At 36.8% G+C, this 23,757-nt stretch overlaps 1 long non-coding RNA gene across 2 annotated transcripts in view; it reads left to right on the top strand.

The window, feature by feature from the left end:
* The first annotated feature begins 1,161 nt into the window (after positions 1-1,161).
* LOC131277971 (uncharacterized) overlaps positions 1,162-23,757 on the top strand; it is a 193,287-nt gene continuing 170,691 nt past the window's right edge. Inside the window, exons 1-2 of one of the 2 annotated variants that reach the window (XR_011649669.1) lie at positions 1,162-1,317; positions 8,067-8,187. This is a non-coding gene — a long non-coding RNA (uncharacterized lncRNA). The remainder of the gene's footprint in view (positions 1,318-8,066; positions 8,188-23,757) is intronic. The other variant, XR_011649672.1, reaches the window with a different exon arrangement.

The following is a 23,757-nucleotide window of genomic DNA, read 5'->3' on the forward strand; positions in this document are numbered from 1 at the left end:
TTTTTAATGAACCAAACGTAACACTGATACCTTAGTCTGATGAACATCATGATAGCATATTATTTACGAATATTAATGCAAAAATCCTTAGCAAAATATTAGTGATAGACTCCATCACCACATTAGGAAAACAATAAAGCATGACAAAGTGTGACTGTGATTTATTTCAAGAAGGCAAGGATGATACAATATTAGAAAATCTATTAATATACTACGCTATATTAGGAGGTCTAAGGAGAAAGAAAATCTTATTCCATAGATGCTCAAAAAAGCCTTCAACAAAATTCCATTTGAATAAAAACACCCAATATGCATAAATGGATACTTTTTAGACATAATACAAATGTATACTTCAATCCTAAAACCAGCATTTCCACAAAGGCCAGGAACATAGGAAGTATACCATCTTCAGTATTATTTAACATTGTGTTGGAAGTAGAAAGGAAAACAGTCAGAAATGTAAGAATTAGAAAAGAAGAAATGACTGCTTGCAGATAGGATAGTTAAAAATTCATAGAATCAATGTTAAAGCTAACTGAAGTTAATAGAGTTTAATGAGATAGAAGGATATAAAATTCACGTGCTAAAATAACTAGCTTTTATGTATATAAATAATAACAACTTAGGAGTTATAATGGAATAAGAAAACCCCATTTACAATTGCAAAAAAAAAAAAGATAAAATGTTTAGAAATAACTTTAAAAATGTTCAAAACTTGTATAAAGACAATCAAAAAGTCCTAAAAAGACTAGTGGAAATGCCTTTATTGTCCTTAGAAAAGGCATCCTTCTTAAGGTAATTTACATATTGGTGATTCCAACAAACATACCATCTAAGCTTTGTTCCCTAGAGGTAATTAAGTTAACACTAAAATTCATATGGAAAAATAAACATCTAAGAATACGTAAGGAAACACTGAAAAGCAAGAGACATGTGGACGGGAGCACTACAGTGACTATTAAAAGTTTTTCTATAGATAAGGTCACCAATAATTAAAACAATCATGTACTCGGACAAGAACACTCAGATCAAAGGAATAGAATAAGAAATTCAAAATAGACCCAAATACAGATGGGCATTTATTATAGGCTATAGATAGTACCTGAAATCGCTCAGGCAAATACGGACTTTTAAATAACCCGCATCAGATGCGAGTCCTTTGAGCCCCCACCGCGCCTGCGCGTGGCGCTGGTGTTACGCTCGCGTAGCTGGGGTCGTGCGACCGCGTCCGCTGGGCTTTTAACCGCGAGCTGTCAGGCGGCCCGGGGCCGGGGCAGCGGGCGCGAGAAACTGCGCAGAGGGTGTGCGATGATGTAGGTAGGCCTCAGCCCGTAAACCCAGGTCTGGAATGACTGGGGAGACTTCGGGGCCGTGTAGGTGTTCCCTTTACATCCCTCTGTCTTTTTCGACTTGCATGAGGAGGTGGTGTGCTGTCCCCGTAAATCCAGAGCTGTTGTCCCTTCAGGGAGAAGAGTAAGGGACGGGCATTTTCAGTTAAATGGCTTGGGGTGTCTGCAGGGAGGGTGGAGGAAAATTGGGCTGTGGCCTTGAGCAATTTAGGGCCGTGATCTTCTTTGCAAACTGGCTTCCGTAGTGAGCTGTGTTGATGTGCTTAACTCATTTGGCAAAGGTGCTGGCGGGAGCTATTTAGGGAAACTACCATGCAGGGCACAGCGCTTATTTGGGTGCACTCTGTCAGGCATGTGACTAAAGCTTTAGGAGTCTAATAGGCTCACGGTAACAAGATGGTTGTGAAGATGAAGTAGGTTTTTATATATAGCTGTGCACAAAGTAGGCCTGTAAATGATCACGAAATCACTCCATAATCCACATTCTACAGCTGGGCTCAAGTGAAATGTGCAAGTACAAGACTGAGCACGTTGCTAAAGGACAAGAATGAATAGCCGACGCATTTAATAATTGAAGAGACCCCAAATTAACAACTCCTAGATTCAGTTCTTTAAATTTGGACTGAGGGTAATAGCACCTACTTCATAGAAAGGTGTGGGTGATGAGGACCTAAGTTGCTCCTCAGAACCCGGCTGGTCCAGGGCACAGTAAATGAAAGCTTTTGGCAGATAAGAGAGCCTCGCTGTTTATTTTGTCCCTATTATTTAAGCAGGATTCAGTAGACATACATTAAATGCTTACCTAGTATTTTACATGAGATATTTATTTTGTGCAACAATGCAAGGGATTGTAAATCCCCATATACTATTTGAGTAAATGCACCAGAGTATAGTCATGTGTAATCTCTACATGGTAGTGATTCAATCCCTTGCCTTTAGTTACTGCACAAAAATTAAATCAAAGAAAAAAAAATAAATTGCATTGGGACAACTGTATAGCCATTTAGAAAAAAAATTAGTTAGAAGTATGCCTCTCACCATACATAAGAATAAACTTTAAATGGATCAGTGATATAAATATAAATATGAAACTAGAAGAAAACATTGGTGTGTTCCTCAATAAACCGGTGTATAGGGGAAGATTATTTAATATTTAAATCCTGATATATTAAAAGAAAAGATTGTTGAATTTTACTATATTGAAAACTTTTTCACAGCAAAGACACTTGTAACAATGCCAGAGGACAAATGACAAAATGTAAAAAAAATTTATCACATATGAAGTGCTAATATCCTTAATATATAGACTGCTATCAGCAATTGAGAAAAAAGGACAAAACATTCAGTTGAAAAATGGGCAAAAGACATGAACTGACAATTCAAAAATATTAGATAAAAATCACTTTCAAACATATGAAAATATGCTCAAATTTACTTATAATAAGAAAAGCAAATCAAAACTACTCTGAAGTAATATTTCTTACCTACCAGATTGGCAAAAAAGAAAACAATGCATACTGTTGCAAGGCTGGGAGGAGACAGTCACTCTCACCCATTACAGATAGAAATGCAAAAATGGCACATCCTCTTTGGAGAGGAATTTGCCAGTATCTAACAAAACTACATAACTCTTTGACTTAACAACCCCACTGCTAGGAGTTTATCCTGAAGATACAACTCCAAAAATATGAAAATATGTGTGTGCAAAGTTATTCATTGAAGCATTATTTGTAATTGCAAGATATTGCAAACAACCTCCATGTGTATGCATTGGAGATTGGTTGACTAAACTGTGGTACACTTTCACAGTAAAGTACTATGTAGCTGTTAAAAATGATAAGGATGATCTCTATGAACTCACATATAGTAATTTTTAGGATATATTGTTAAGTGAAAAGAAAGAGCACAAAATACTAAGCATAGTATACTATCTTTTGTGTAAGAAAAGAGGGAAAGAAGAAAACACAGGTATCTCCTTATGTATGCAAAAAAGAAATATGGGAAAGATAAGCAGGAAACTAATAAAATTGCTTACCTATGGGAGTGGGGAGATCTCAGAAGTAGATCAATAAAGCAAAAATTAGTAAATATATAAATATTTTTAATAATACAATTAACAAACATTATTTAGAGAATGTAGACACACTTAAAAAATAGAGAACATAACATTCTTTTCTCAAGAACATCTGAATTATATATAAAATTGCCCAACTAATTGATTTCACTGAAACTATATTCTCTTAACTTATGAATCTAATGATAAATAAATATATTCAAACAATCCTTATACATTCAGAATCCAGAAAACACAATTCTAAATAAACTGTGGATTAAAGAAGAGACAAAAATTGCAACTATGAAGTATTTATAACTAAATGATGGTAAACTGCTGCATATCAAAATGTGTAAGATGCAGTTATGGCAGCACTATGAGGGAGATTTATAGCTGAAGATGCATTCTTTTAAAAGATTAACATAAAAATATTAAACATTCAACTCACAAAGCTAGAAAAACACAATAGAAAGACTAAAAGGAACTAATAAACAAAAAGTAGGCAAGCAAGTAAATAAAAATCAACACAGATGATCATCAAATTCTGGTACTTTGAAAACTTCAATAAATTAGACAAGTTTCTGGAAAGACTGACCATGAAAAATAAGCAGAAGGAATAAATCAGTGATATTAAGAACAAGCAAACAAACAAAAGGGTTATAACTACAATACAGTCAGAAATGATGATGTGGTTATGTGCCAAAGAACACATTAAGCATTCACTCAAGTGGAGCCCACATGCTCATTCTGCTTTCTTTTAAGGTCCAGCTTCTTAGCCTGCCCTACTCCCCTCACTACTTATATCTTTTCCACCCTGTTCTCTGCATTTCCAGAAACATTTCCTATTCAAACTCCTAATTTCAAAACATTTCTCATTTAGTTCTCCCGAATTCATGTTTTGAAACACAATGCCATGTAGGTCCTTCCTTTTCATCTGCTTTCTGCTATGTCTTATCTCTTCTCTACCAATAAGCAGAGAAAAGCATTGCTCTAGAATGGGGTTTGGGAGTAGGTTCTGAGTGGGGGAAAAATGCTAGCTAAGATCTAAAACATATTCTTTACTGAATATGTTTTGTACATAATAGATAATTCATAAATAATAGTGAAATAGCAGTCTTAGAAACGGAATTTCAGCCATGGTCAGAATGCAAAACACTATTTTCCTTACTGCAACCCCTATTTCAGAATAGAGTTCCTTTTTTACAATTGTGCATTTGGGTAATTAGCTTAAACTAGAACACTTTTATAAAGTGAAATATGTTAGAACTTTGGCAGATATGATTAAGGGGGATATTTACGTTTGTTTAGCTTTCCAATTAGAATAAAGTTAGCATGTTTTCCTCTCTTCTTTGACCTTTTATTTCAAGCATGTGAATTTGGTAAACTCTCAATGTGTCTTGTTAGACACTTTTGCCTGTAATTCTTTAAAACCATGTGTGACTTAATCCATATGCTTTTCATTCATTTGCAATCAAATCATCAAAATACAGCCTTTAAAGAGCTATTTGATTTCAAAGACCATTTTAAAATAAGAATTTAAAGCCCTTTGAGAATAAAAACGGGATGCACATTTTTTAAAGAGTAAATACAGCACAACCAAAAACACACTCGTGCCCAGAGAAATCCAAGCTTCTGAATTTTAATTCTTTTTCTTTCTTGGCTAAATGAGCCTTCTCCTATCTCCCTTTAACTCCTGTGAAGCATGAAATGTTTCGAAGTGAAGAAGTAGTATTTTTCAAATTATTATTTGAAAGTCAACTTAGCAGCTCCTGTTGAGTCCTGAGATCCAAAATACTGAGTGGTCAAAGAGGAGAGCCAGAGGACTGATGATGGCCCCCATTCTATGGAGTTTGATTTAAAAGACCATATTTATGTGTCTGTATGTTATAACACCTATAATAGCAGGAACATTTATCTACTGAAGATCAGTTTCTTGGTTTATGAGGCTTAAATTCTACTCTTTGACTCTCTTAGGCTTGGGCGGAGGGAGTATTCCTATGCTTATCTCTGTTCTGTCATATATGACCCTCAAGTTTCACTGCCTTTTAGGGGTGATCTGCTTTGCAAATAACAAAGAAAAATTGGCTGAAATATTTGCTTAAAGGTTCAATGTTGGTTACTTTTTTTTTTGGATTTCATTGTGAGATCAGTGAAGAAACATCACATGGACTTTGCAGCAAGTGTCTAATTATTAAATAGAGATAGCATTCACATCTCCCTGCTTCCTCATCCACCTAATTTTTAGAGTGATATTAACCTGGGGTTGCAGAATAGATTATTAGGGTGGTAGAAATTGAATATTGCTGTCAAGGTCTATGTGAAGATGTGTGTTTTATTTTCCATTTTTAACCTTTTTTTTTTTTTTAAGTTAGAGAAGTAGTAAGTTTTCAGAAAAAAACATGCATATGAAGTATTGAGTTGCAGTATATTCCCTCCTCACACCCTCACACACATAGTCTTCCCTCTTATTAACACTTCACATTCTTACAATTGATAAAACAGTATTATAATGATACTGTTAATTATAGTCCATAGTTTACATTTGGACTCACTGTTTGTATTTGTGTAGTTCTATGGTTTTTTAAAAAATTTTTATTCTAGCAACACTTACGCAATCAAAATTATCACTTTAACCACATTCAAATATATAATTCAGTGGTGTTAATTATATTCACAATGTTGTGCTATCATCACCACCACCCATCACCAAAATTTTGTCATCATCCCAGAGATTCTTGAACACTTAGTGCTACTTCCTCATTCCTTACCCCTAGCCCAGTTTCTGGGAACTTGTATTCTAGTTTCTGATCCTATGAATTTGCGTATTCTAATTATTTCATATCAGTGAGATCAAACAATATTTGTTCTTTTGCGTTTGGCTTATTTCATTTAATGTGACATCTTTAAGGTTCATTTGTGTTATAGCCTGTATCAAAAATTCATTCCTCTTTGGGCTATCCATGTGCCATCTGGGCCTGGAGCCTCAGCAGAGTCGTAACAGCTACTCTCCAGTTTACTGGACTCACCCAGAACAATTAACAAGGAGGTGAGGATTGACAACCACCATAACAAGGAAACAAGAGAGCACACACCTGCAAGCAAGAGAGTCCCATCCATTGGCTTTGGGATTGAAGTCCCCTCTCAGTTAGAGGTGGAGGGGACATCACCATCCTCAGAATCCTCAGGACAGGGAAATGAACTATGGACTACAGTGGAACTACTGGTATTCTACTATAGCCTTATTGTGATTCTGGCAATGGAAGAAATTACAACATTGATGTGGAGGTAGTTGGCAGGGAGAGGGAAAAATAGGTGTACTAAGGGGGCTTTTTCAGAACTTGAGAATCTTCCTGAATGACATTGCAACAATGGATATTTGCCATTATATATCTGCTCAGTGGCAGTGCCCTGGGATGCGTTTATCAATTGCAATGAATGTGCCACACTAAGGAAGAATGTTTATGTGGGAGGGTGTGGGAGGTGTGGGGAGTGGGGCATTTGGGAATCCCTATATTTTTAGTGTAACATTTATGTAATTTAAGTATCTTTTAAAAATAAAGACAAAATATTATATTAAACACACACACACAAACAAACAAAAAAACTTTATTCCTTTTTATGGCTGAATAATATTCCATGGCATGTCTATACCACATTTTATCCATCTATTGATTGACAGACACTGGGTTGCTTCCATCTTTTGGCAATTATAAATAATGCCACCATGAGCATCAGTGTGCAAATGTATGTTTAAGTCCCTGCTTTCAATTCTTTTGGGTATATACCTATAAGTGGGATTGCCGGGTCATGTTGTAAGTCTATACTTAGCTATCTGAGGAACTGCCAAATGGTTTTTCACCATTTTACATTCCCACCAACAATGAACAAGTGCATGTTCCTTTTTCTCCACATCCTCTCCAATACTTACTATTTTCTGTTTTTTTTTTCTTTTTAATAGTAGCCATTCTACTATTGGGTATGGAATGGTTGTGCAAAGGTATTTTCTTTATTCTCTTTAAAAGCAACTGGTATGAAAACATTAGTGTTTGGTGGAAGGAGATGAGAAAGACTTAATTATTTTTTAAAGAATTTGATCCTCAGAACATTTTCTGTAACTGTCTGCAATGTCTGTTTTAATCCAAACCATCATCCTTTCTTGCCTGATGACAGCAATAGTCTCTAATGAGTGTTGTTGCCTCCCCACTTGCCTCTGCCTAATCCGTTTTCCACATCACAGCCAGTAATATTTTAAGGATGTAAATCATTAAGTTCACTCCTTGCAGCTTCTCCTTGTTTTAGAATAAAATCTGATCTTCACACCAAAGTCCTCAGAGGCTTGCTTATCTCTTCAAACTCACCTTTTCAGAGTATTTTCCTGGGTATCCGATTAAAGCAGCCTTCATCTCCTTCCTCCTTTCCCACCCCAACCTCTCCTGTGACACATTTTATTTTCCTTGGAGCACTTATTATAAGCAATATTTTTTGTTTGTTATTTTAGCCATTGATTATCCAGAACTTTGTGAAGTCAGGGCTTGGGTCAGTCCTGCTCTCCAGGGATGCCCAGCACATACCTGGCATTGAGTAAACTTGTGGAGCGAGCGAATGAGGTTGTCTGCTTTTACAGGGGTATTTTTAAATTGTTTTTGGTTTTTCTCTTGCTTCAGGTATCAGAAGGATATCTTGCTATCTAATATTTGGTATCAGAGTGAACGACTATAGAGGAATGTGTGACATGAAAAACTAGAAGGATAGAAAGATGGTTATTTCAAGAAATAAAAAGAGTGGGTGAGTACATCCATAATTTTATTTTCATTTTATTAATTCTAATTAAATTATTAATCTCACAAGGAAAAAGTTCTAGGCAACTTTTATCCAGCTTTTCCAGGAATATAGTTTGCTAACAGGAAATTAGTCCTGTGTAAGAAGTCTAGGGTCAGGCTTCACTGAGTTTTCTTGTAGCTGTCAGTTCCACTAAAGCCTTTCCCAACAGTTGTATTTGAGAGCAAAAAAGAGTAATGACGTTCTCCAGCACTCATAGGATTTGCAAACAATTGTTTGATGCCTATTGGGACATCAGTGTTCAAGTTGAGCTTTGCCATTATTAGAGGATGACAGTTCAAGAAGGGCAGGAAATGGAATAAACAGTGAGATTCATATTTAGAGTTTGTCCCAAACTCATTTCTTCTTTTGGGGGAGCAGCACCAATTTTAGAGGCATTCTGGAATAGTGTTTTCTCCCCCGTGCTGTATTTATCCATTCTTTTTAATTCCCCCTATCCCTCCCTTCCCACATATACTATTAGGAGAAGATTTTGTTACCTGGAACTATTCGTTAATGGAGAACTGAGTGAAACAATCCTTGCCTGTTGTTGGTACACTCCAAGGCATGGCAACTCAAGTCCATGCCGGGAAGAAATGTGTCCAGGTCAGCAGCAGTAGTGGCAGCGAGCAAGCCTGGGAGGTAGAAAAAAGGCCTTCCAAGGAATAACAGAGTAGAACTCAAAGCCCCAAGATTATCTTGAGCCGTCATCTTCATGGATGTAGAGGAGGACAAGACTGATGCATATTTGCATGGAATTTGAAAGTTTTGCTGGCACACCTGACATTTGGCACCTTTGGAAGCATGAACTCTGCTTCAGGTTGCCTCAGTGGCTCTAGAGCAGTGGTTCTTAAAAGACAAGCAACAAGAGCAGCATCTAGGAACCTTTTGTGAAATGCAAATTCTCTGGCCTCATTCCAGATGCACTGAATTAGAAATAAGCCCAGGAATTTGTTTTAACAAGGTCCTCCAGATGATTCTGATTGAGCTCAAGTTCAAGAACCATTGTTCTAGAGCCCTAGTTCTCTTCCCCCACCCCCAAAACCTGTTTTCAACTCTGTCATTCACATTGTAGTAGGAAAGAGTTTAGACATGTTACCTGTTTTCCAGATACATTGCCCTTAATTAAGGTTTAAAGAAATTTTAGGCATCAGTGAGGAGGAAGTACTTTTAAAAAAAGGAAATAGATGATTTTCTCACTGCCTTTGAAACTCAGCCATTTGGAAGGGTGTCTCTTCCTTAAAACCAGAAACACCCTTGAAGATTATTTTTTGGTAGAGTAATCAAGAGCTATAAGCTTTTGCCAGTCAAATTAGGACTGTTGAGGCTTGTTGAGGCTAACCTCTTTTGCTTTGAGTACTTTGAGTATTTTGAATATGCTGTTTTCTGGTTCACTCCTTTTTTTCATGGTAGGATAGTAAGATGAGAACTTACAGAAATGAAATATAATAAGATTTACTAGACATTTGTTTCTTATGTTAGACCTAATATAAAGAAAGACCAGAAACAACTGGCTCTAAATCTCACCTTTGGTATTTACTAACTGTGCAAACTTGGGCAGGTTACGTAACACCCTAAGACTTGTTTTCCATGTTGCTCCTTATGAAAGGAAGGGCAAGGGAAGCGGATTTGGCCCAATGGATAGGCATCCGTCTACCACATGGGAGGTCCAAGGTTCAAACCCAGAGCCTCCTGACCTGTGTGATGAGCTGGCTCACACACAGGGCTGATGTGCGCAAGGAGTGCCGTCCCATGCAGGGCGTCCCCCATGTAAGGGAGTCCCATGTGCAAGGAGTGCACCCCGTAAGGAGAGCCACCCAGCATGAAAAAAGTGCAGCCTGCCCAGAAATGGCTTTGCACACATGGGGAGCTGATGCAGCAAGATGACGCAACAAAACAAGATAGAGGTTCTGGGTGCCCCTGATAAGAATACAAGTGGACACAGAAGAACACACAGCGAATGGACACAGAAAGCAGACAACTGGGGGCAGGAGGATCAGGGAAGGGGAGAAAAATAAAAAAAATTAGTAAATCTTAAGAAAAAAAAAGAAGAGCAAAATCTCTGTCTCCTGGGGGGTTATACTGAGATTTAAATGAGATGATATATAGAAAGCATATATCTGGTGCTCAATATATAATCCTTATTATTTGGTAGATTAGGATAGTTGGTGAAAGGGACTTGCCAGGAAGCTGTTTTGTTCATAATCTCCAGCTTCTTTTAAGCCACAGTACTTGTTTGCATTTTCTTTTAACAGCATTGCCTGGCATAGCTGTTGAAATAAACTCTCCTTTCTCACACTTTTTCTCCCTGACCTTCAAGAAAGGAAATTAGCAGACTAACTGATTGACTTAGGGTGTGTTTACAAAGTGAACTGCCAGGAAACCTGATTCTTTATAATATTAAATAAAAATTACTTCCTTCACCTTCCTTATAGATGCTCATATAAGGCTCATTCCCCCCTTGGATGCCTCTGTGACTACAGAGAACTGTAAAATAATATTATTCAATCAGTAATAGTTACTGCTTTAATTGTCAATCATTTGGTTGAATGAATGGCAAATTTAGTAAATTTATTTGTTATGTATGCACAATGGAAGTTCAGAGACCCTATCACAGAGTTTAAAGAAATACAAGATCACAACTGTTTTGAGTGTGTGTTGGGAGAAGAAAATGACATTGACTGGATGTCTCCTCCAGATTGAGCCTTCATTGCTTCTTAGGCCATTTTCTGGATTGTTAATTCCTGGGGCTCCTTGAGAAAAGAGCCCTATGGGGGCTAATCTTTCCACCTTGTCCTGAAGGCCTTCCCAGGGGAACTTGCCCTGTTCTTGTTGTCTCAAGTTCCAAGTGCTCCTTCAGGCCCACACCAACACTCTAAGGGAGTTAATCAAAGCCAAATTCTTCAGACATGAAAAACAAGAGTAGTGCAACAGAATTATGATTCTGCAACTATTTGGGCAAGGAACTGACTGACCGAGCACCCCGGTTATAAGCTTCACATTTTCACTCACTTTGTCTTTTAACTTGTTTCAAGGGATAGTGCCAAATGCTATTTTTTAAATGGTTTTTAAAAAATCTTATTGTTCAAAATGAATTTTCAAAACTTTGAAATCCTCTTTGTACCAATTTTATACTTTTCAACTTGGCAAAGGTGGCTTTGTGTGTTTCTAATGGAATTTTAAATTATTTTTTAAAAATCTTTATTCATAATCTCAGTAGTAATGGAGACCTAGCTTCAAGTTCACTGTTCATCTTTTTTTTTAATTTTAATTTTAATTTATTTCTTCCTTGACATTGAGAACTCCCCTGAGCTCCTAGTCTATTGGACCTGCTGCAATTTCTGCCTTGGTATTTTTCAGGTATTTCTGTGGCCAAGTTCAAATAAAAGATCCTATATAGTATTAATGAGAAGTGGATGACATTTATTGGAGGAGTGATACGTATCAAGGCTAGTTAGTAAAGCTAGGGTGTGTTAAAATAGAAATCATGTTTAAATATGGTAGAAGGTCTTATAAAAGATACTGAGAGCTCATTCTCAATTTTAGTTTCATATTGAACTAGTAATAATAACTTTTATTGGGCTGGAGCTTTGGACTGGAAGTACCTTTAGCAATAAACTAAGGAAAGGTCCTTGAGAGGGGAAGGAGAAGCCCTGTTTTTGTGTACCTTAAGGTTGGGATGAGTCTAGGTTTCTGCAAAGACGGAACTGCACCTGTACTACCCTGTGTTGGTTTGGTAAGAGGACACTCTCCTTATGCTAATCATATGAAGAAGAAAAAACTCATATATAAACAAAGGAATTAATTAAGAAAGATGCAAAAACCCAATTGGGTTAGCTGGACCTAGGGGAAAATTTTGCAAAGGTGGCTTAGTGGAGTTTGCACACCTGAGGAAGGATGAGAGCTCATAGGAGATAGATTTACTGATTGACTTAGGGTGTTTTTACAAAGTGAACTGTGTGCTCAAGTGCTTCTGGATACTACGCTTACTGCTTGTTTTATCCACTCTTGAGTTGGACCTCATATGAACAAATCAAGGATTTACAAATCCACATTGCCTCAGTTGTTCTAGCTGTCTGTGCTGTTACTTGGAAGGGGGCTTCACATGGGAAAGCAGGGGAGTTCATTCTCCTGGTGGCCTGTGTACATTAGCTTGTGACTGAAACCATTATGACTGCCTGCTGCTTAGATTGAAGTGCCTGTCCCTTGCGATTACCCAGGAGGTTTGAATATAGAGGGGAGTCTTGGGAGGAGGAATAGGTATCTGCCTGAATGAAGCCAACACCTATAAAATGTGCATTAGAGAGAGAACCTGGATTAAAGCCCCATTTCTGCCTTTGCTCAGCCCTATGACCTTGGGCAAATTAATTTATTGAACTCTGTTGCCTAACCTGTAAAGTGATATTAAGTAATAATATCTCATACTTATGCACTTCTACTGTGTTTCAGGCATTGTTTTAAGCGCTTGTTAAATGTTATTACTATAAAGTAAGTACTATTATTATCTCCTTTTATGGATGAGGAAGACAATATTGGAGAAGTTAAATAGCTTATCCCTAGTCATGCTGCTAATAGGCATTGGAGTCCAGAGCCTGGATTCAAATCCAAATGATTGTTCTCTTCACAACTACAATATGCTTCATAGAACTGTTGTTTACAAGTTTATTTCTTAAAATGTACATGTATGCAAATGGCATAAAACACTTAGCCTAATACAGAGGACACGGTAAGCGTGCAATAAATATTAACCATTCTTATTATTACACATCAAGTGCTATGTATGTTTTACTAAACACAACCTTCTCTCTAAAATTAGAATTAAAACACTGGGGATCAGATAAGTTCATATAGCTGTTAAGATTTAGACATGTGATTTAAGCCAGGTTTCTCTAACTAAGTATTTTCTCCTCTAAAAGTAGTTTCTAGCATGTAGTGTTAGGGTTTCTGGAGGGTCCAGAGTTAGCACGAACAGTCTAGATATCCATGTTGTGCTATACCCTGTCTGTAGATTGAAAGTTGATGTATTTCACAGATGGATGTGCAGTTTTCAGTTGTATGGTATGATTAACATACATAGACTTTTGTCATTTAGGAAGCACTGGTTCATTAATGGTACCACAGAACTATAAGTCTGCTCTCCATGTATTTTCTCAATGATCAGATACCAAAAGGGTGAGTACTCTTAAGTGGCAACCCACAAAATAGTTTTGAAATTAAAGGGTCTTCCTATTTGAAAAGTTTTGGACATCATAAATCACAGGTGTTCATAGGCCTCTGGGACTGGTAGAATGATGCTGATTATATATGATCTAATGAGTGCACATTTCCTGGACCAAGTAGAAGGTTATTAGAGAGAAGAAACTACTGTACAATATACAGACACAACGGAGGAGGAAAGGGACGCTCCACGAGTCTCTGGTTCCTGAACGTGCAACATCTTACAGCAGTTCCAAATGGAGGGAAAAACACCCAGAGGAAATTAAAAGCAACAGCTTTGGCTATGGAAACGTGAACACCTAAACTACTAAAGCCTTTTGTGGGGTTTGAGAAGTGCGATTTCCATTAAAGACGATGGGAGTCACATGGCCTCACCCTGGGCGGGCGTGTAAGAATTTCTCCCTCAAGGGTCTGATGAGTTATGAGCAATTGAAAAGAGGAAATTTAGAGTTAATTTTCCAACACACCATTACATTGGGGAATATTGAAGAGGAGAAAATCCTATTATTTTATGGGACCATGTACAAGAAGTAAAACTACACACATTTTTACATGTGTCTTCAATGATATGGTATTTTGAGATATCTATCAACTCTCTCCTTGGTGCCATTCATTTAATTTTAAACCTCACTTCTAACTTATGCTTATAATTTAATTTTTGTCAGGTTTTAGTGCATGTTTAAATCATATTTGTTGACTCAGAATTATAGTGAGAAGGACTGAACTGAATGATTAGTGACAGGTCACTGTAGCCTTTAACTCTTTATTTAGGATAAGAAATTCAAATTTTCTTTTAGGTTACAAGTCCTTTTTTCAAATGACACACAGTGGACACACAGAGAAAGTGGAGCTCTTTGACGTGGCCTTTGAGACTGTGGCTCTTGAGACACGGAACCCCTATATCTGGCAATTTCAGCTTAAAAACCACTGCTGTAGAACCTTTCAAGAATTTTACAAGGACTCATTTCCTATATAATAATTTCCTAAAGAGATTTGCATTTTGGTAAGAAAGTTTAATATGCATATTCTTTTTGGCTTTCATTTTATTTTTAATTTTGTTTTAAATTTAGTTTTATTTTAATATTTTAATTTCTTTTTATTTTTATTAGGTTTACAGAAAATTGCACAGGAAGTACAGAGAGTTCCCAAACACCTATTTCCTGCCCAAAAGTTTCCTCTATTATTAACATCTTGCCTTAGTATGGTACATTTGTTACTATTAATGAATCAGTATTGACACATTATTATTCACTAAAGTCTGTAGTTTACATTAGGGTTCATTCTTTGTGTTGTATAGTTCTATGGTTTTAAAAAAGTTTTTTAGTTTGAAACAATTCCTTTTGAGCTGTTTCTCTTCCATTATTTTTTCTGTTCAGAATCACATATTGCATTTATCATTTGTCTTTACTTACTAGTTCTATGGGTTTTGACAAATGTATTCAATGTGTCCACCATTACAGTATTATACAGAATAGTTTCACTGCACTAAAAATTTCCTGTGCTCTACCAATTCATCCATCTTACCCTCTTCCTTCCCTCTGGCAACCATTGATCTTTTTACTGTCTCTATAGTTTTGCCTTTTCCAGAAGGTCATATAGTAGGAATTATAGAGTATGTAGCCTTTTCAGACTGGTTTCTTTCTCTTAGCAATATGCATTTAAGGTTCCCCTGTGTCTTTTTTGTGGCTTGAGAGCTTATTTCTTTTTATCGCTCAGTGATATTCCATCATATGGATATACCACAGTTTGTTTATCCATTCACCTATTGAAGAACATCTTTGTTGCTCCCAAATTATTGGCATTATGAAAAAAGCTGCTCAAAAAATCATGTTCAGGTTTTTGTGTGGACATAAACTTTCAGCTCATTTGGGTAAATTCCAAGGAAAATGATTACTAAGTTGTTTGGGAAAGCCTGTGTTTAACTTTGTAAAAACTACCAAACTGTCTTCCAAATAGTTTTTGCCTTCTTTTAAGGAATGATTAGTTATCATCCAAGAGATACTAGCTTTCTCACAGTCTACTGACCCCAGCTACTTATGGGAAAGTCCTAAGGATTGAATACCTTAATATATATCATTATGTTTCTATGTAATGAAAGAATATTGAGCGAAGGTAAAAAAAAAAATAGTGATATAAATCAAGATATGCTTAAATGAATCAAAAATGAAAATCATCGCTACCATTTATTGAGCATATTGTACCTATGCCAGATATTTTACCTATATTTTTTGCTCAGTTGTTTCTTCTGGCATCCCTATGAACTGGCTATCATTACTTCCACTTTACAAAAAAGGCTCAGAGAGCCCAAGATAACAAACTAGTAACTGGCAAAGCTGGGATGTCATCCTAGTTCTCTCTGGTTCCATGCCTGCACTGTTTCCACAAAGCCAGTTATTTCTATGTATGTGATGATTTATATGTTCTTCCAATGCTCTTCAAACCTAAATGTATGTATGTATGTATACATATGGGTGTGTCCTCCAAAACAGTAAAATAATGTTATTAGCATTGATCAACCTCTGATAGAATATCAAGTTATAAAAGAGAAGAATCATATTTTGTTTGACTGAAATTATAACTTTTAACTTAGTTTTGAATTGTTCCTCAAGCTGGAATTTTTAAGAATTTCTATAATTATTTTTGTTGCTAATGTATTAGCACCTTGGGAAGCAAATAAATCCCTTGCTTAGGGTACAGTGTAAAGAAAAAGATGAATAGAAATTAAAGATCTGACCTGTATCACTAAAGACGTTAGTGTCTGGAAGCCTGAGGGTGTGTATGTTTATGTTTATGTGTGTATATATTTGCACAGTTATGCAGCAGTATAAATGGTGCAAGATTTATCTTTGTTTTTGTCTTAGAAAAGCACCTCCTTTGTTCCCATGTTCCCCTGTGGCCAGTACTTCATTTCTCTGCTTCCTATTAAAGGACCCCACTCCTCCACTGAAACAACTCCAGCTTGCCAAATCCTATGGCTAATTCTCAGTCTTCATTTTACTGGATCTCTTGGCATCATTCGACACAATTTATACTTCTTCCTTCTTGAAACCCTTTTTTCTTTTGGCTTCCATGAAGCCTCCTTGTCTTGAACATTGACCTTCCCTCCTTTTTCTTTATTGCTTCTTCTTCTTCTTGGTGAGGATACAATCTAGTTCTTGTTAATTCTCCTATCTCATTACTTATCTCTCTTCCATTCTCCCACTCAACTCCAACCATTCTGGACTTGCTGATTCTTGATCCTACCACACCTACCTTAAATCGTCTGTATTTGTTTTGTCTGTGTCTGGCACACTCTTTCCTCATATGTCATATAGCTAACTCCCTCACTTTACTCAGGTTTTTGTTCAAATATTGCTTTAATCCCTACCCCAGTCAAAGTGAATTATTCATTTGCCTTTAACTTTCTTTGTAGCAGTTATCATGACATGAAAATATGTAATTATTTGTCTATCCATTTTGTTTCTCTATCTTGAAAGAACATAAGCTTCTTGAAGGCAGGGACTTAGTCTGTTTTGTGTACCAGTGTGGCCCTAATGACTTGAACAGTGCCTGGCATTTAGTAAAGTCTCAAAGATATTTGATAAAATAATACATTTGTATAACAAGCACCTACAAGAAAAATGACCCTGCTTTGTATTAATTTTACACAGATTAACCACACTTTTGATTTTCTAATTTTCATTTTGTTACTTCTCCAGTGGTTACTTTAGATCTAATGTATGAATTTTGTAAGCTCAATCCTGATAATATAACCTTGTAAATTTTCTCTTCTAGTTTCAATTTCTTCCTCTCCCCGTGTGACTGTCCTTTAAAGCTGTTGTAACAGTTTTACTTTGAAATAATGTGGATGTATATTCATGAATGTATGAATCTACACTGATATGTTTGGATTAGTTATGTATTTGTTTTACTCATGCACAAGCACCCACGCACACATTCACTGGGGCATGAAGCCCAGGAAGAAACTGAAACCAGATGATACACAAAGAATTTCCCAAGATAAAGCACCAAATCCTTCATTCAGGAGAAATAGTTTTGACACTGAATAAAGGATATGCATATTGACTTCCATAGATGCCTGAAGGATAGATTTGCCATTCTAAATTTTAGCTGGGAACCCAAAATCAGTGTTTTCAATCAGGCAGTTAGCCAGATTAGGATGATCTGTTTAAACTAAACAAGCTAGTACTAATGAATTAAATAGGTAGTTCATTTTATGACATAGTGGGCAACTTGTATGTACCTAAAGTCAATCATCAGAGTTTTTCTTGGAACTAGGTCATAATTAATTGACTCACTCCACTTGAGACTTCAGCAAAGCAACTGAATGAAAAATACAAAAGACAGTGTAAGAGAGAAAGAGGTGTCTTCATTACTTTGGAGAAGAGGATCTTAGGTGTGACCATGTTCTGGTGTTTTTCTAAGTAGGACATGGTGATGCAACCTCTCTAAAATAGTCATTTTCAAATGGTTGTTTGAACTCATCTTCTTTGACATGATGGTGATAAAATTTCTCTATTACAACATTAGATCACTGTTACACATATTCCTGATTATCCCTGATCTCTTCCCCATTCTCTTTTTATTTATCTCATCCTGGAAATTCTTTAATTATACGTTAGTTTTTTTTTAAGGTTTATTTTTTTAAATATACTTAGATTACATAAATGTTACATAAAAAATACAGGGGATTCCCATGTGCCCCGCGCCCCACATCATCTCCCATACTTTACCATATTAACAACATTGCTCGTTAGTGTGATATATTCATTGCAATTGATGAACACATTTTAGAGCATTACCACTAAGCATGAATTAGAGTTTACATTGTAGTTTACACTCTCTCCTGCACAATTTTGTAAGTTTTGACAAGATACATAATGGCCTGTATCTGTCATTCAGAACAATTCCCAAGTCCTGAAAATGTCCCCATATTACACCTATTTTTCCCTCTCACTGCCCTTAGAACCTCCAGTGGCCACTTCCTCTACATCAATGATATAGTTTTTTCCACTGCTAGAATCACAATGAGTCTATAGTAGAATACCATTAAGTGTAATTTAGACCATAGTTTGTTCCCCAATCCTGCAGATACTGGGATGGGAATGTCCACTCCAACTTTAATGGAGAGGGGACTTCAATCCCATAGTGCTGATGGATGGGACTCTCTTGCTTGCAGTTGTAGACTCTCTAGGTTCCTTGATATGGTGGATGTCCATCATCACCTCCTTGTTGTTTGGGCGAGATCAATGAACTGGAGAGTAGGTGCTACAACTCTGTTGAGATTCAGGGCCTGTCCGGCAAATGGACAGCCCAAGTATTTGTCTCTTGGATGTACACCTACCAACTCTAGTACTAATTTTAGGCTCAAATAAAAGGACAGAAGAGCCATGTGTAAGGAAACCACAACTGAGTCCAACTCTGTCACCCTGGGGAGCATAAATTCCAAAGTAGGGCCCACTGGCAAGGCACCTAACTCCTGAGCTATCTGCTCTGACTACAGGGTCTGGATGTCTCCAGAACCCTCAGGAGCCCCACTATTTGGGGTGATATCTACTTTGGCAGTCAATTAGATCCTGCTGAGATGTGCATAAGCATAACCTCTGGCATGATCTCTCGATTTTGAAGTCTCTTAGCTATATAAACGCGTTTGTCTTTAACTTTTCCCCCTTTTGGTCAAAGTCTTTTTCCAGTTGCTTTGTTAGTTGGTGATTGGTAGTAATTCCTTGGAGCCAGGGAGACTCATCCCTGGGAGTCATGCCCCACACTGGGGGGACGTAATGTACTTATATGCTGAGTTCAGCTTAGAGAGAGGCCACATTTGAGCAACAGGGAGGCTCTTAGGAGGTAACTCTTAGGTACCCTATAATACTTGGCTAAGTTTCAATTTCAAGAGTAAAGGTTCATACACATAGTCATCAATACCAAGGGCCTGTCAATGGTCCATCTTTCTTCACTAGTCTCTGCCCCTGTACTCAGGGGATTATTGCTGTTCCATTAGATAATGTGGCAGAGCTCCCCAGGATGGGAATTTGATATTCTTTTGGTTATTTTGTGAATCTCCACCCACTGTGACAATGCTCCATGAACATTTGAACACATATATACATCTTATATGCTCAGGTGAGCTTCCTCCCATGTATCCCCCATCACTGACATCTCCCACCAATGATCCTCCCCTGCCACATTGTAAACCTTCTGTGATCCAAAACTTCTTTAAAAATGAAACCAATAAAATAGCCAAATACAATTATAAGAAAATGAAATAATGATAGTTTTTAAAATAAATAAAATACAAAAAAATTTAAAAAAGATAAAAATAAAAGAAATTTTGGATAATAAAAATAATGAAAAAGTATTTTAAAAGTTTTTTGACGTTTTGCCTTTTTATTGGTTTTGTAAATAAGAAAAAAATCATTAAGAACTGAGAGAACTGTTAGAAAGTAGATTGAACATTTTCTTTGTAGGAATCATATTGTGGTTCAAGTATCTTTTCCTTGTCTCAGTCTTTAATATACATGCAGTCAATCGAGTTTGCACAGTTAGGAAACTTCCAAACCTAGAGGTATCCACGATCTATTCTCTAGATTTTCAAATATAAAACAGATGAAGTATCCTTTTTATGCAGACTATTCTGTTCATTCATGAAAATAAAGGACTATGCCCGTTGTAAATTTAACAGACTGTTTAAGATATAAGTGAATTCTCAGAGAATGAGCAGGCACTTAGCTAAGGATGACGGATGGCTTTCTCTGAGATGAATAAGTGTGGTAAACATATAACTTCTGCTCACATAGAGTTTGTCTGCCAGATGATGCCTGACTTCACCCCATTCCTCATCCTCAACCCATTTCTGACCCCATCTCGTTCCAGACCCCTGCTTAATCCCTCTATGCTACCCTAGGGGGTGGGGATCTACAACAGGGTGAGGTTCAAGGCTGTGGAGAGATTTGAGAATGGGAAGAATATGTCTGTTTCACACATTACTTGTTAATAGAAGGAGGTGAAAGTTTAATTTTTTTTTTTTAGGGGGTGGGGAGGTGTTTAAAAATTGCCTGCATGCAAACAGCTGCATCAGTGCACAGCTGTGTCAAAATAGCCTTGTCAAGAATGCCATGTACTCACATATTTTTTTCCTAAACTATTTAGGACAGATCATACTTTTCTGTGTATTTATTTTCTTCACAGGCATTCAGTCATATATAAAGTCTAATGCACACTTGATACATTACTGTTAAAAGTAAATCATACCATCACTTATTGGGACTCTATCACATAGTATATCCTAGGCCACAGTTTGTGTTTCTGGGCTTTATGGTTTTAATATTTATAATGGAATACGCAAATCTGAAAAGAACTAGCTTTGCCTTAAAAGAGAATCCCTTTTATATCTTTAGGAGATCAGCAAGCAATTGCATGCTCCAGGGTAAAACAAGATCAAGTTCAATTTTGGTTGTAACCGTAAACTCAATAATCAATAACTAACCCTTCCCAACATGATGGACCTTTAAATCTCCATTGCTTTTCTTTACTTTTATTATCAATGCTATTATTCCATTAACAAAATGGAAATAAGTGCACTGAATTTTCCATCTTTTTTATAAGGTCACCCTGAGTCTATGATAAAGCTGAAGTGAATGAAAGGAGTGGAGTATAACTTATTTGTTACATATCAAATTTTTGAACATCTGTCTGAGCCATGATTTGGATATTTACGATGAAATTTGAAAGTTTAATTACTTCTAAAGTTTTAGACATGTACAGAAAACTACATGAGATTAAGATCCAGAAACCTCGGTGTTTTAAAATAAATTTCAACTGTTTCAATCAAGTATTTGCAAATAAGTTCATCTGGAATCTACGTCCATAAATCTTTCATCATTAGAATGATTATTAGAGCCGTGATAATTCAGCACAAAAAGAAACAGCTTCCCTTATAAATGACTCTGAAAGGTATTACTCCAGGAAATAGGCTCATTTGGATTTTTCTTTTACTTTGTTAGTTTTCCAATTTCATCATTGTTGTTGACACATTCTCCTTTGTGTATAAGTAATATAATTTAGATTTGGTTTGTCTCATTTCTATCTCTGTCTCTCTTGCATACAAGCACACACCCTCAGGACGCTCACATACTTTATGTACCAAAGGGAGAAATCTTGAATCTTGGGAGGCTGTGTTGCTTACTTTAGTTAAAAAATGTCAGCCTCACAAAAGCAAAACAAAAACCAAACTCCCATATTCTTTTTTCATCTTTAGAATTAATATAGCACCTACTTTGCTTTTGCTACAAAATATTACAATGTTGCTGTTAACTATAATCCATAAATTACATTAGTTATATTTGGTTTTGTGAGATATGAATATGATGAAGTGTTTTTCTCTTCTTTAGTGCTTTTTCATTAGTAAGGAGACTTGATTATGTCATATAACTAATCTGTGTACATCTGTGTATCTTTCTGAAAACTAAAAGAACAACTGAATTAGTAGTTGGAATTAGATAAGATAAAAATGCCTGAAAAATAACTTTTTAGGAGTTTTCCATAGCTTGTTGAGCTGCCTTTTTCTGTTTTATTTTTTAAAAAATTGAAATGAAATTATTAAAAATAATGTTAGCCTGGTATTAGGTGTCGTGTCTGAAACCTGATTTCACCATTTACTGTATAACCCTGCGTGAGTCATTTAAACATTCTGAGGGCCAATCACCTTATCTTTAAAATTAGGATAATATTTGCCATCCAGTGTTGTGGAGAGGATTGAACTTGATATGCACCACAAGCCCTCAGTGCACGGTAAAACCTCAACCCTCAATGTCACCTACTTCTCCAATCCGGATGGTCCCTGAGCTCTGCCTCTCTCAATTATGGTCTTAAGTTGAGACTTCCTGTGGCTTTGCCCATGGTGAGGGGTTCTCGGCCTTTATCCCTGGCTTGCCTTGGAGGGACCTGGTTGCCATTAGGGGACCATTCCTGGGTAGATTAAAAGCGAGGCCCAAGGTCCTCTTTGCCTTCTGTCCCCAGCTGATGTAGGCCTGTTGGGAAGAAGCGAACTGCAGCCAGCCCTGCTCACCGTGGAGAGAGCTCAGACCATCACTTCAACCCCCACCTCTCCAGGCCTTTCCCCCAAACACTAGGACAGCCTTTACCTGACACTTTGCTTGAGGCACTGCCTGAGTCCTACTATCACAACTCCCAAAATATCTTCACCCCTACCCAGATTCCCTTGGTGAATGCTCTGGGAAGGAGCCTATCACTACAGAATTTAAAACAAAGCCTTAAAATGCAGTCCAGGTAAAACATTGGTGTGAATGAGATACAAAGTGAAAACAAATCAGAATTCTTCCTGTCCTGTCATAGAGCGTCATTTTAGGAATGGGGACAGGGAAGTCAGGTGTGAATAGGGAATATGACATCTGGATTCTTATGGAGAAAGGCAAGAAACAGAAAAGACTGGATGTCCTATTCAGATTCTCTAATTTTACCATGATCAGCCCTATTTCTCTTAAACTAAAATACAGCCCTTGCAAGGGTTATTTCATGTCATGGAGAGGAAAATGGAAAATTTGCCTGCTTATCTCTTACACTTGGAGAGCTTAACAGCAAATTCATTTCATAATAAATATTCTGGATTTTTTGACTGCCACCTAACTCCATGAAAGACCTCAATGAAAGATTAGTAGTTTTCTGTTTGATTAATAAATGGGACGAATGTGCTTCAGTTGCGTAAACTTTCTAATTGATGATTTTTATATCCAATGAGACTAGATCAGTGTTCTCAACCTTGACTGTTTCTATCTCTTGGGTAGCTTTAAAATAAAACACTGATGTTTGGATTTCCACCCCAAAGATTTGAATTTAATTGGTCCATGTCACTGCCTGGGGAGCAAGAGTTTTAAAATTCCCCAGTTGATTCTAAGATTTAGCCATGGTTTAGAGCTGCTGGATTAAACCAAGAATTAAAGTGCTTGGACTAAACCTGTTATTTATATAGCCTGGCAAAAATCTCTCTTCCACTCAGTGCAGTGAATACTTACTGGGAAGCCATAATATTCAAGGCCTTTTTCTTTTAACCCTGAATTTGCTATTTTATGAATATGTATCATAGGACAGAAAATAACCAGAATCTTAGAATTGTGTTGGTTAGAGTGTGGTTACAAGTACTTTAATCCAAATCCATTATTCTCTAGAGAAGTACTAATTGGTGAGAGAATTCTGAAATGTTATTGCAAAACGACCTTTACAACTGAGAGAGAGACGGAGGGAAGGAGGCAAGGAGGGAGGGGGCAGGGGGGAGAGAGAGAAAGAGAGAGAGAGAGTGAGATT

Source organism: Dasypus novemcinctus, chromosome 1 (assembly GCF_030445035.2).
Source record: "Dasypus novemcinctus isolate mDasNov1 chromosome 1, mDasNov1.1.hap2, whole genome shotgun sequence".
In the NCBI taxonomy this organism is placed as follows: domain Eukaryota; kingdom Metazoa; phylum Chordata; class Mammalia; order Cingulata; family Dasypodidae; genus Dasypus; species Dasypus novemcinctus.